This window comes from Ovis aries, chromosome 23 (assembly GCF_016772045.2).
Source record: "Ovis aries strain OAR_USU_Benz2616 breed Rambouillet chromosome 23, ARS-UI_Ramb_v3.0, whole genome shotgun sequence".
NCBI lineage: Eukaryota > Metazoa > Chordata > Mammalia > Artiodactyla > Bovidae > Ovis > Ovis aries.
The window spans coordinates 10,969,075-10,981,313 of record NC_056076.1 but is presented as its reverse complement, the minus strand read 5'-3'; positions in this window follow the sequence as shown (position 1 = coordinate 10,981,313).

Genomic DNA, 12,239 nt, shown 5'->3' with positions numbered 1-12,239 from the left:
ATGGGGCTGACTTATCGACGTATGTCTCTCAGCATCTAAACTGTAAACACACAGAGTATGAAGCTCAAAAATAATGTATAAATGAGTTCTCACTTATGCCTGGCCCTGGGATTCAAATATCTGTTAACATTATATACGCTCCATGATTTCTGAATTATCAGTGCCCTGTTTACCCTATTCATTATTACCGCAGGAATTTATTAAGGGCCAAATATTATTCATAGTTAAGCTTATTTAAAAGTAATTCAACCTCAAAATGTTTTTCATTATTTTTGTGATCCTATACAGTCCTATAATTTAGTACTTAAAAGGAGTGTTTTTAACTGCTTTCTAGAAAATCACATGGTTAAATAAATATAGTTTATTTATCTAAGCACAGAACCTATATCTAGATACACAGGAATCATGAAACAGATTAGCATGTAGCGTAATTCAAGTTCAGAAAGGCAGAGAGAGTACTTAATTCTAACACATAGTTTTAACACAGAGAAGTTCAACTGATGCTTTTAGAATAAATAAAGGAAGAAATTCCTCATTAAAGAATTCACCATTTAAACTATATAAAAGCTTAGGAGGTTCTAATCAGAAGAGTGACAAAATATGATTTGATAATATATGTTTACTACATTTCAGTTTATGATAAAGTGACCCCAAATCAAAAGGAAAGATTGAAATATTACATATTCAGGGAAAATTCAACTGTTAACAGGAAAAAAATATAATCCTTTCTCTTGACTTCAGATAGACAGAAACTGAACTGTGACAACTATTACTATAGAGCTAATAACACTTTAAGAAGACTGTCATTGTGTTCTACATTGGCAAAGAACTGGTTAAACAAGACCAAAATCAAAATAAAAACCTTATAAAGCTAAGAATAAATAAGTTTGAGTAAATCAAATGTAAAGTGATCTATTTAAAAGAACAGTGTAGACAATGTTAACAGATCACTTGCCATTTTGGAGGGTGATCTATGCATATCTGAGTAAAGGAACATCTAATATTTTGAATACAAAACAAAAATGTATAAGAGGAGTCAGAAGGTTACTCCAACTGATTTTTGGTCAAAAAAGCCTTGTTAATATATGTAGATTTCAATTAACACTCTTCAATTGTTAAAAAATATGATTGATATGCCAACTATTGTAAGGTCTGTGGGCATGGCCATGTGGAACAGTGTCGTTATTTTACAGATCAAACTGCGCGGGCTTTATCAGATTATTTTCCTGAACCTTTCACTTTCTTCCTATAGAATTCTGCATCTTTAGTTTTTCCCTGTGGTTTTGCAGGGTTTTTCGCTAAATGGGAGAAGTATGTATAAACCAACTATTAATTAAGGCTTTAGTCACATGACTTCATTTAGCCAGTGTGATATGAGTGGACTTGATACAAGCAGAGGTTTTAAACAGGCTTGAGTGGTTCACTTAGTCAAGAGAGCCCCAGTAGCCACAGCATATTTGGGGCTGACGACTTGCATGAGAGAGACGTGGAACACACCTGAACCTAACACACAGCCTAAAAACTGGGGCTGCCAGAGATTTTTCCTTTCACCCACCAATTCCTCAGGTAGGATATGTTCTTTCTTAATAAGACTTGGAATACACACACACACACACACACACACACACACACACACACACACACATATTTGCCTTTGTCTAGAACCAAGAATTATATCTTATTTTAGTTTCTTACCTATTAAATGACTATTACTATAATAACACCTTGATGAGTTTTCCTATATCCAATCTGTTCCCAAACTCCAGCCCAAGAAATTCAGCCTGAAATCTGTTTCCATAATGATTCTCTAAAATGTGAATCTGATCATGGCAGTTTTCTGCATAAAATCCTTCAAAAGATTTTAATTCCTGTGCTAAAATAAAACGTCTTCATACACAGAGACTAATAGGTGAAGTAGCCACACTGGGGGCTTCTCCACCTCTTTTCCCACCACTACTCTGCATGTACCCTGAACCTCTGTGCTGGATGCACTGAAAATGTTACATTGTTACTGAGTGTCATGCCCACACTTGTAATCAGGCCTTTCTCTATAGCTGAGGCCGGAAATAACCTTCTCTGACCCCACCATTTGGAAACACTTCATTTTCATGCATTGGAGAAGGAAATGGCAACCCACTCCAGTATTCTTGCCTGGAGAATCCCAGGGACAGAGGAGCCTATGAAATAAATCTTACAAGTCACATTAAATTTTTTAGAAAAGAAATTAATGTAGACCAACAGAATGAGATTCCAGAAAAACACAATATATTTTTCCCACTTCATCTACAAGCAAATAAGTATTTGTACTGTTTCTCTTATGCTATTGTATTCCATTTTAGTATGGTTTCATATTGTAGCATCCAGTTCATAATTAAATATGATGATCATATATATACAGAATCCAGATTAATATATTTATATAGATTTAGATTAATATGTAACATATTTTACATATTATAACTATATGCATGCACATGGCCCCAAACTTCAAATAGGGGTTATTGCAAATATATAAATGTCACACTCTTACTTTCACAAAGCAAAATGCAGATTGCTTTCAAGCAAAGTGAAGTTATTCGAATTCATGAAATGTAGTCTATGTTTTCAAGCATAGTATTATGTACACTTGATATTGTTCGCATAAAAGATGATTTTCAAAAAACTTCACATCTTATTTCTTTTATTTTTAGAAAACCATTTCTGAATGGTTTAATCCAAGTATCTTTTGCTCAGTAAAACTTTCATATGTTTTAGAGCAACAGTTCAAATGACCTAGTAAGAAACAAGATGCTTATAAATAACTATGGTCATCATCCTTTTCTATGTCAGAGTGTTGAAAGCAGCTGATAACTAGAGGCACTTGCATAGCGGTTCTTCTGAAGGTGCTAAGGTTTGTGTACCTGAGTGTATATTAGTCTCGAAGCTACAGGAATTTTCTTTATATCATGCTACGTTAAGAGACTCTTGTACTTTGCAGTGTTTGTCTTTAGCATGTTAAATCTGAGGCTACATCGTTTCTCTAGAACATATATATAACAACATATCTGTAACAATATTGATAAATATTTGTTATGCATCTGTGGATATTATGCTTCATCTATGTTATGTAATTTAATCTGCACAGCAAAACTATTTTAGGGAGGCAGTCCTAAGATGGGGGAGGAATAGGATGGGGAGACCACCTTTTCCCCCACAAATTCATCGAAAGAACATTTGAGCACCAAGCAAATTCCACAGAACAACTTCTGAAAGCTGACAGAGGACAGCCGGCACCCAGAAAAGAAGCCCAATGTCTTTGAAAGGAGGTAGGACAAAATATAAAAGATAAAAAGAGAGACAAAAGAGGTAGGGATGGCAATCCGTCCCGGGAAGGGAGTCTTAAAAAAGAGAGGAAATTTCCAAACACCAGGAAACACTTTCTCCAGCGGGTCCGTATCATGCCTTAGAATCTCAGAGGGCAAAATAACCAGGAGGAAAAATAAATAAATAATTAAAACCCACAGATTACGTGTCTAACAGCAGCTCCCAGTGGTGCAACAGCCCAGACGCTCACATCCCCCACTAGAAAGCAGGGAAGGGACAGGGAGGAGCAGGTGGCATTGCTTACGATAAGGACCAGGCCTGAGTCCTGAGGGCAATCTGAGGGAACTGGCTTGAGATAGCAACCCAGACTGTGGGAGAGCTATCCTGTGATCCCCCGAAATGTCCTAACCACCTCCAGGCACACTCACAGAACAAAGGACTGAGCAGAGCTAGCTGGCTGTGGACCGGCCCATCCCCCACTGGAGACAGGCAGGCAAGGGCAGCCAGAGCCAGAAGGGGGCAATTGCAGCCCCAGAGAGGCATCCTATACCAAACTGCAAGCAGACTTCATTGCTAACCAAGACTCCTTGGGATTCTGGACAGTCGACATCCACCGGGAGGGTTGCAGCCACAGATCAGCTTCCCAAAAGAGACACAAGGTGCGCCTGTTGTACACCCAGAAAACTGAGCAGCTGGGACAAGGGAGGGGATAAGTCACAGCCTTCAACTGGGAACTGGTCACCTGAGCTGCTCAGACCTGGAACGCAGGGTCTGGGTGCAAACGCAGGCCCAGCCAAGTCTGTGCCTTTGTGGAGTATAAGAGAACCTGAACCTGGGCAGCTTAGACCTGGGAAATGCATGCAAACCAGGGCCCACATCAGACAGTTCTCAGCAGAGCAACCTAGAGTCTGATCAGTGAAGACTGGGAAAGCACACATGCTGTGAGTGTGGGCAAACCCAGTGTGACTGAATCACTGTGTACACATGCCAGCGATATTTGTTTGCAGTGTTCCTCCCTCCCCAAAGCACGACTGAACAAGCGAGCTCCTCCCCCGCCCCCCAAAGAAGTGACCACCACTGTGCCCCTTGTGTCAGGGCAGAAATTAGACACTGAAGAGACCAGCAAACAGAATAAGCTAAACTAAGCAGAGGGCACCGCTTTGGAAGTGACAGATGTATTAGATTAACACCCTGTAGTTAGCACCAACTACATAGGAAGGGGCCTATAGACCATGAGAAGTATAAGCCGGACCAAGGAACTATCTGAAAATGAACTGACCCCACACTGTCTGCCACAGCTCCAGAGAAAGTCTTAGATATATTTTTACTATTATCATTTTTTAAATTCAAAAGAAAATATAAAAATTATTTTATTTTATTTTTTTGTTATTTTTAAGTCCCCATTACTTTTTAATTTTCATTTTTATAACCTAACATTACCTTGCCAAAGTAAAAATACCCTATTTTTAAAGCAACCTTCATATATATATATATAATTTCTGTGATTTTGAGGGTTTTTTTTGGTTTGTTTTGGTTTTTGTTTTGTTTTTGTTTGTTTGTTTGTTTAATATTGTATTTTTGAGAATCTAACCTCTATTCAAGATTTTTAATCTTTGCTTTTTGGTATTTGTTATCAACTTTGTACCTTTAAGAACCCAATCTTCAGTACCCATTTTTACTTGGGAGTGAGATCACTGCCTGATTGCTCTCTTCCCCTTTTGACTCTCCTTTTTCTCCGCCAGGTTGCCTCTATCTCCTCCGTCTCCCTTTTCTTCTCTACCCAACTCAGTGAATCTCTTTGCGTGTTCTGGGCTATGGAGAACACTCCATAGGGAACTGATTACTGGCTGGATCTGTCTCTCTCCTTTTGATTCCTCCTTTTATCCTCCTGGCCACCTCTGTCTTCCTCCTTCTTCTCTTCTCTGTGTAACTCCGTGAAAATCTCTGAGGGATCCAGACTGTGGAGAGCACATAGGGAAGTGATTACTGGCTAGCTTGCTCTCTCCCCTTTTGATTCCCCCTCTTCTCCTCCTTGTCACCTCTATCTCCCTCCTCCCTCTTCTCTTCTCCTTGTAACTCTGTGTACCTCTCCAGGTGTCCCTCACTGTGGAGAAACTTTTCATCATTAACCTAGATGTTTTATCATTGGTGCTGTATAGATGGAGAAGTCTTGAGGCTACTGTAAGAATAAGACTGAAAACCAGAGGCAGGAGGCTTAAGTCCAAATCCTGAGAACACCAGAGAACTCCTGAATCCAGGGAACATTAATTGATAGGAGCTCATCAAATGCCTCCATACCTATACTGAAACAAAGCACCACCCAAGCGCCAACAAGCTCCAGAGCAAGACATACCATGTAAATTCTCCAACAACACAGGAACATAACCCTGAGCCTCAATACACAGGCTGACCAGTCACACCAAACCCACTGACATCTCAAAACATTACTGGACACTTCATTGCACTCCAGAAAGAAGAATCCAGCTCCACCCACCAGAACACCAACACAAGCGTCCCTAACCAGAAAACCTTGAAAAGCCACCCATAGAACCCCACCCACAGCGAGGAACCTCCACAATAAAGAGGTAACACCAAATGCCAGAATACAGAAAGGCCAACCCAAACACAGCAATACAAACAAGATGAAAAGGCAGAGAAATATCCAGCAGGTAAAGGAACAGGATAAATGCCCACCACCAAGCAAACGAGGAAGAGACAGGGAATCTACCTGATAAAGAATTCCAAATAATGATAGTGAAAATGATCCAAAATTTTGAAAACAAATTAGAGTTAGAGATAAAGAGCCTGGAGACAAGGATTGAGAAGATGCAAAAAGGTTTAACAAGGACCTAGAAGAATTTTTTTTTTTAAAAAGAGTCAATATATAATGAATAATGCAATAAATGAGATCAAAAACACTCTGGAAGGAACCAACAGTAGAATAATGGAGGCAGATGATAGAATGGTAGAAATAAATGAAACAGAGAGGAAAAAAGAAAAAAGAATTAAATGAGGACAACCTTAGAGACCTCTTAGACAATGTTAATTGCCCCAACATTCGAATCATAGGAGTCCCAGAAGAAGAAGACAAAAAATAAAGACTATGAGAAAATACTTGAGGAGATAATAGTTGAAAACGTCCCTAAAATGGGGAAGGAAATAATCACCCAAGTCTAAGAAACCCAGAGAGTCCCAAACAGGATAAACCCAAGTGAAACATCCCAAGACACGTATTAATCAAATTAACAACGATCAAACACAAAGAACAAATATTAAAAGCAGCAAGGGAAAAACAACAAATAACACACAAGGGGATTCCCATAAGGATAACAGCTGATCTTTCAATAGAAACTCTTCAGGCCAGGAGGGAATGGCAGGACGTACTTAAAGTGATGAAAGAAAATAACCTACAGCCCAGATTACTGTACCCAGCAAGGATCTCATTCAAATATGAAGGAGAAATCAAAAGCTTTACAGATAAGCAAAAGCTGAGAGAATTCAGCACCACCAAAGCAGCTCTCCAACAAATGCTAAAGGATCTTCTCTAGACAGGAAACACAGAAAGGGTATATAAACCCAAACACAAAATAATAAAGTAAATGGCAATGGGATCATACTTATCAATAATTACTGTAAATGTAAATGGGTTGAATGCCCCAACCAAAAGACAAAGACTGGCTGAATAGATACAAAAACAAGACCCCTCTATATGTTGTCGACAAGAGACCCACCTTGAAACAAGGCACACATACAGACTGAAAGTGAAGGGCTGGAAAAAGATATCCCACGCAAATAGAGACCAAAAGAAACAAGAGTAGCAATACTCATATCAGATAAAATAGACTTTAAAACAAAGGCTGTGAAAAGAGACAAAGATGGATACTACATAATGGTTAAAGGACCAATCCAAGAAGAAGATATAACAATCATAAATATATATGCACTCAACATAGGAGCATCACAATATGTAAGACAAATGCTAACAAGTATGAAAGGGGAAATTAACAATAACACAATGATAGTGGGAGACTGTAATTCCCCACTCACACCTGTGGATAGATCAACTGAACAGAAAATTAATGAGGAAACACAAACTTTAAATGATGCAATAGGCCAGTTAGACCTAGTTGATATCTATAGGACATTTCACCCTAAAGCAATGAATTTCACCTTTTTCTTAAGTGCCCATAGAACCTTCTCCAGGATAGATCACATCCTGGGCCATAAATCTAGCGTTGGTAAATTCAAAATAATTGAAATCATTCCAAGTATCTTTTCTGACCACAATGCAGTAAGATTAGATGTCAATTACAGGAGAAAAACTATTAAAAATTCCAACATATGGAGGCTGAACAACACGCTTCTGAATAACCAACAAATCACAGAAGAAATCAAAAAAGAAATCAAAATATCCATAGAAATGAATGAAAATGAACACACAACAACCCAAAACCTATGGGACACTGTAAAAGCAGTGCTAAGGGGAAGGTTCATAGCAATATAGGCATACCTCAAGAAACAAACAAAAAAAAAAGTCAAATAAATAACCTAACTCTACACCTTAAAGCAACTTGAAAAGGAAGAAAGTATGAACCCTATGGTTAGTAGAAGGAAAGAAACTTAAAAATTAGGGCAGAAATAAATGCAAAAGAAACAAAAGAGACCATAGCAAAAATTAACAAAGCCAAAAGCTGGTTCTTTGAGCAGTTAAATAAAATTGACAAACCATTAGCCAGACTCATCAAGAAACAAAGGGAGAAAAATCAAATCAATAAAATTAGAAATTAAAATGGAGAGATCACAATAGACAACACAGAAATACAAAGGATCATAAGAGACTATTATCAGTAACTATATGCAAATAAAATGGACAATCTGGAAGAAATGGACAAATTCTTAGAAAAGTACAACTTCCAAAAACTGAACCAGGAAGAAATAGAAAACCTTAACAGACTCAACACAAACATGGAAACTGAAACTGTAATCAGAAATCTTCCAGCAAACAAAAGCCCAGGACGAGAAGGTTTCACAGCTGAATTCTGTGAATTCCATTTACCAAAAGTTTAGAGAAGAGCTAACACCTGTCCTACTCAAACTCTTCCAGAAAATTGCAGAGGAAGGTAAACGTCCAAACTCATTCTATGAGGCCACCATCACCCTAATACCAAAACCTGACAAGGATGCCACAAAAAAAGAAAACTACAGGCCAACATCACTGATGAACATAGATGCAAAAATCCTTAACAAAATTCTAGCAAACAGAATCCAACAACATATTAAAAAGATCATACATCATGACCAAGTGGGCTTTATCCCAGGGATGCAAGGATTCTTCAATATCCACAAATAAATCAATGTAATACACCACATTAATAAGTTGAAAAATAAAAACCATATGATTATCTCAGTAGATGCAGAGAAAGCCTTTGACAAAATTCAATATCCATTTATGATAAAAACCCTCCAGAAAGCAGGAACAGAAGGAACATGCCTCAACATAATAAAAGCTATATATGACAAATCCATAGCAAACATTATCCTCAATCGTGAATAATTGAAAGCATTTCCCCTAAAATCAGGAACAAGACAAGGGTGCCCACTTTCACCACTACTATTCAACATAGTTTTGGAAGTTTCAGCCACAGCAATCAGAGCAGAAAAAGAAATAAAAGGAATCCAGATTTGAAAAGAAGAAGTAAAACACTCACTGTTTGTAGATGACATAATCCGTGACATAGAAAACCCTAAAGAATCCACCAGAAAATTACTAGAGCTAATCAATGAATATAGAAATTTGCAGGATGTAAAATTAACACACAGAAATCCCTTGCATTCCTATACACTTACAATGAGAAAACAGAAAGAGAAATTAAGGAAACAATTCCATTTACCATTGCAACGAAAAGAGTAAAATACTTAGGAATATATCTACCTAAAGAAACAAAAGACCTATATATAGAAAACTATAAAACACTGGTGAAAGAAATCAAAGAGGGCACAAATAGATGGAGAAATATACTGAGTTCATGGATCGGGAGAATCAATAGAGTGAAAATGAGTATTACCCAAAGCAATCTATAGATTCAATGCAATCCCTATAACGCTAGCAACAGTATTTTTCACAGAGCTAGAACAAATAATTTCACAATTTGTATGGAAATACAAAAAAACCTTGAATAGCCAAAGCAATCTTGAGAAAGAAGAATGGAACTGGAAGAATCAACCTGCCTGGCTTCAGGCTCTACTACAAAGCCATAGTCATCAAGACAGTATGGTACTGGCACAAAGACAGAAATATAGATCAATGGAACAAAATAGAAAGCCCAGAGATAAATCCATGCACCTATGGACACCTTATCTTTGACAAAGGAGGCAAGAATATACAATGGAGAAAAGACAATCTCTTTAACAAGTGGTGCTGGGAAAACTGGTCAAACACTTGTAAAAGAATGCAACTAGAATACTTTCTAAAACCATACACAAAAATAAACTCAAACTGGATTAAAAAGATCTAAACATAAGACCAGAAACTATAAAACTCCTAGAGGAGAACATAGGCAAAACACTCTCCGACATAAATCACAGCAGGATCCTCTATGACCTACCTCCCAGAATATCGGAAATAAAAGCAAAAATAAACAAATGGGATCTAATTAAAATTAAAAGCCTCTGCACAACAAAGGAAACTATAAACAAGGTGAAAAGACAGCCTTCAGAATGGGAGAAAATAACAGCAAACGAAGCAACAGACAAAGAATTAATCTCAAAAATATACAAGCACCTCCTGCAGCTCAATTCCAGAAAAATAAAAGACCCAATCAAAAAGTGGGCCGCAAACCTAAACAGACATTTCTCCAAAGAAGACATACAGATGGCTAACAAACACATGAAAATGTGCTCAACATCACTCATTATCAGAGAAATGCAAATCAAAACCACAATGAGGTACCATTTCACACCAGTCAGAATGGCTGCGATCCAAAAGTCTACAAGCAATAAAGGCTGGAGAGGGTGTGGAGAAAAGGGAACCCTCCTACACTGTTGATGGGAATGCAAACTAGTACAGCCACTATGGAGAACAGTGTGGAGATTCCTTAAAAATTGCAAATAGAACTTTCATATGACCCAGCAATCCCACTGCTGGGCATACACACTGATGAAACCAGAATTAAAAGAGACACGTGTACCCAATGTTCATATCAGCACTGTTTATAATAGCCAGGACACGGAAGCAACCTAGATGTCCATCAGCAGATGAATGGATAAGAAAGCTGTGATACATATACACCATGGAATATTACTCAGCCATTAAAAAGAATATATTTGAATCAATTCTAATGAAGTGGATGAAACTGGAGCCGATTCTACAGAGTGAAGTAAGCCAGAAAGAAAAACACCAATAAAGTGTACTAACTCATATATATGGGATTTAGAAAGAAAGTAACGATAACCCTGTATGCGAGACAGCAAAAGAGACACAGATGTATTGAACAGTCTTTTGGACTCTGTGGGAGAGGGAAAGGGCAGGATGATATGGGAGAATGGCATTGAAACATGTAAAATATATGTGAAACGAATCACTAGTCCAGGTTTGATGCATGATACAGGGTGCTCAGGGCTGGTGCACTGGGATGATCCAGAGGGATGGGATGGGAAGGGGGTTCAGGATGGGGAACAGATTTACACTCATGGTGGATTCAAGTCAATGTATGGAAAAATCAATACAATATTGTAAAGTAAAAAAGCAAAAACAAAAACAAAAAAACGACCGAATATTGTCACCCTGCTTGTTTAATTTCTATGCAGCGTACATCATGTGAAATGTCAGGCTGGATAAAGCACAAGCTGGAATCTAGTTTGCCAGGAGAAATACCAGTAACCTCAGATATGCAGATGCCACCACCTATATGGCAGAAAGCAAAGAGGAACTAAAGAACCTCTTGATGAAGATGAAAGAGGAGAGTGAAAAACCTGGCTTCAAACTCAACATTCAAAAAACAAAGAGCATGACATCCAAGCCCATCACTTTCTGGCAAATAGATGGGGAAATAATGGAAACAGTGACAGATTTTATGTTTTTGGGCTCCAAGATCACTGTAGCTGGTAACTATAGCCATGAAATTAAAAGATGCTTGCTCCTTGAAAGAAAAGCTGTTATAAACCTAGACAGCATATTAAAAAGCAGAGACATTACTTTGCTGACAAAGATCCATCTAGTCAAAGCTATGATTTTTCCAGTAGTCACGTATGGATGTGAGAGTTGGACCACAAAGAAAGCTGACTGAAGAATTGATGCTTTTGAACTGTGGTGTTGGAGAAGACTCTTGAGAGTTCCTTGGACTACAAGGAGATTAAACCAGTAAATCCTAAAGGAAATCAGTCCTGAATATTTATTGGAAAAATTGATGCTGACGTTGAAGCTCCAAAACTTTGGCCACCTGATGCGAAGAACTGACTCATTGGAAAAGACATTGATGCTGGGAAGGATTGAGAGCAGGAGAAGAAGGGGACAATAGAGGATGGAATAATTGGATGGCATCACCAACCTGATGGAGATGAGTTTGAGCAAGCTCCAGGAGTTGGTGATGGACAGGGAAGCCTGGCATACTGTAGTCTATGGGGTCACAAGGAGTTGGACACAACTGAGCTACTGAACTGATTGTACTATCTCCATTTAAACTGAATCTTTTGTAATCAGCAATGACTGGATTTTGTTATTTATCTAGTTTCTTACTGTAATTAAAGCATTTAGTCCATTTACATTAAAAAAAAACTGTTTTAGAAGGTATCCTTATGAGTTAATTGGTAAATAGACAGTGTTCAATTGTTCAATATCACAGAAGAAAGAAGGACTATTGATCCAAGTCTGTCTGACCCTGGAATTTGACAGTGATGGATACACACCAACAGCAGAACAATATTTCTCCAGGTATGAT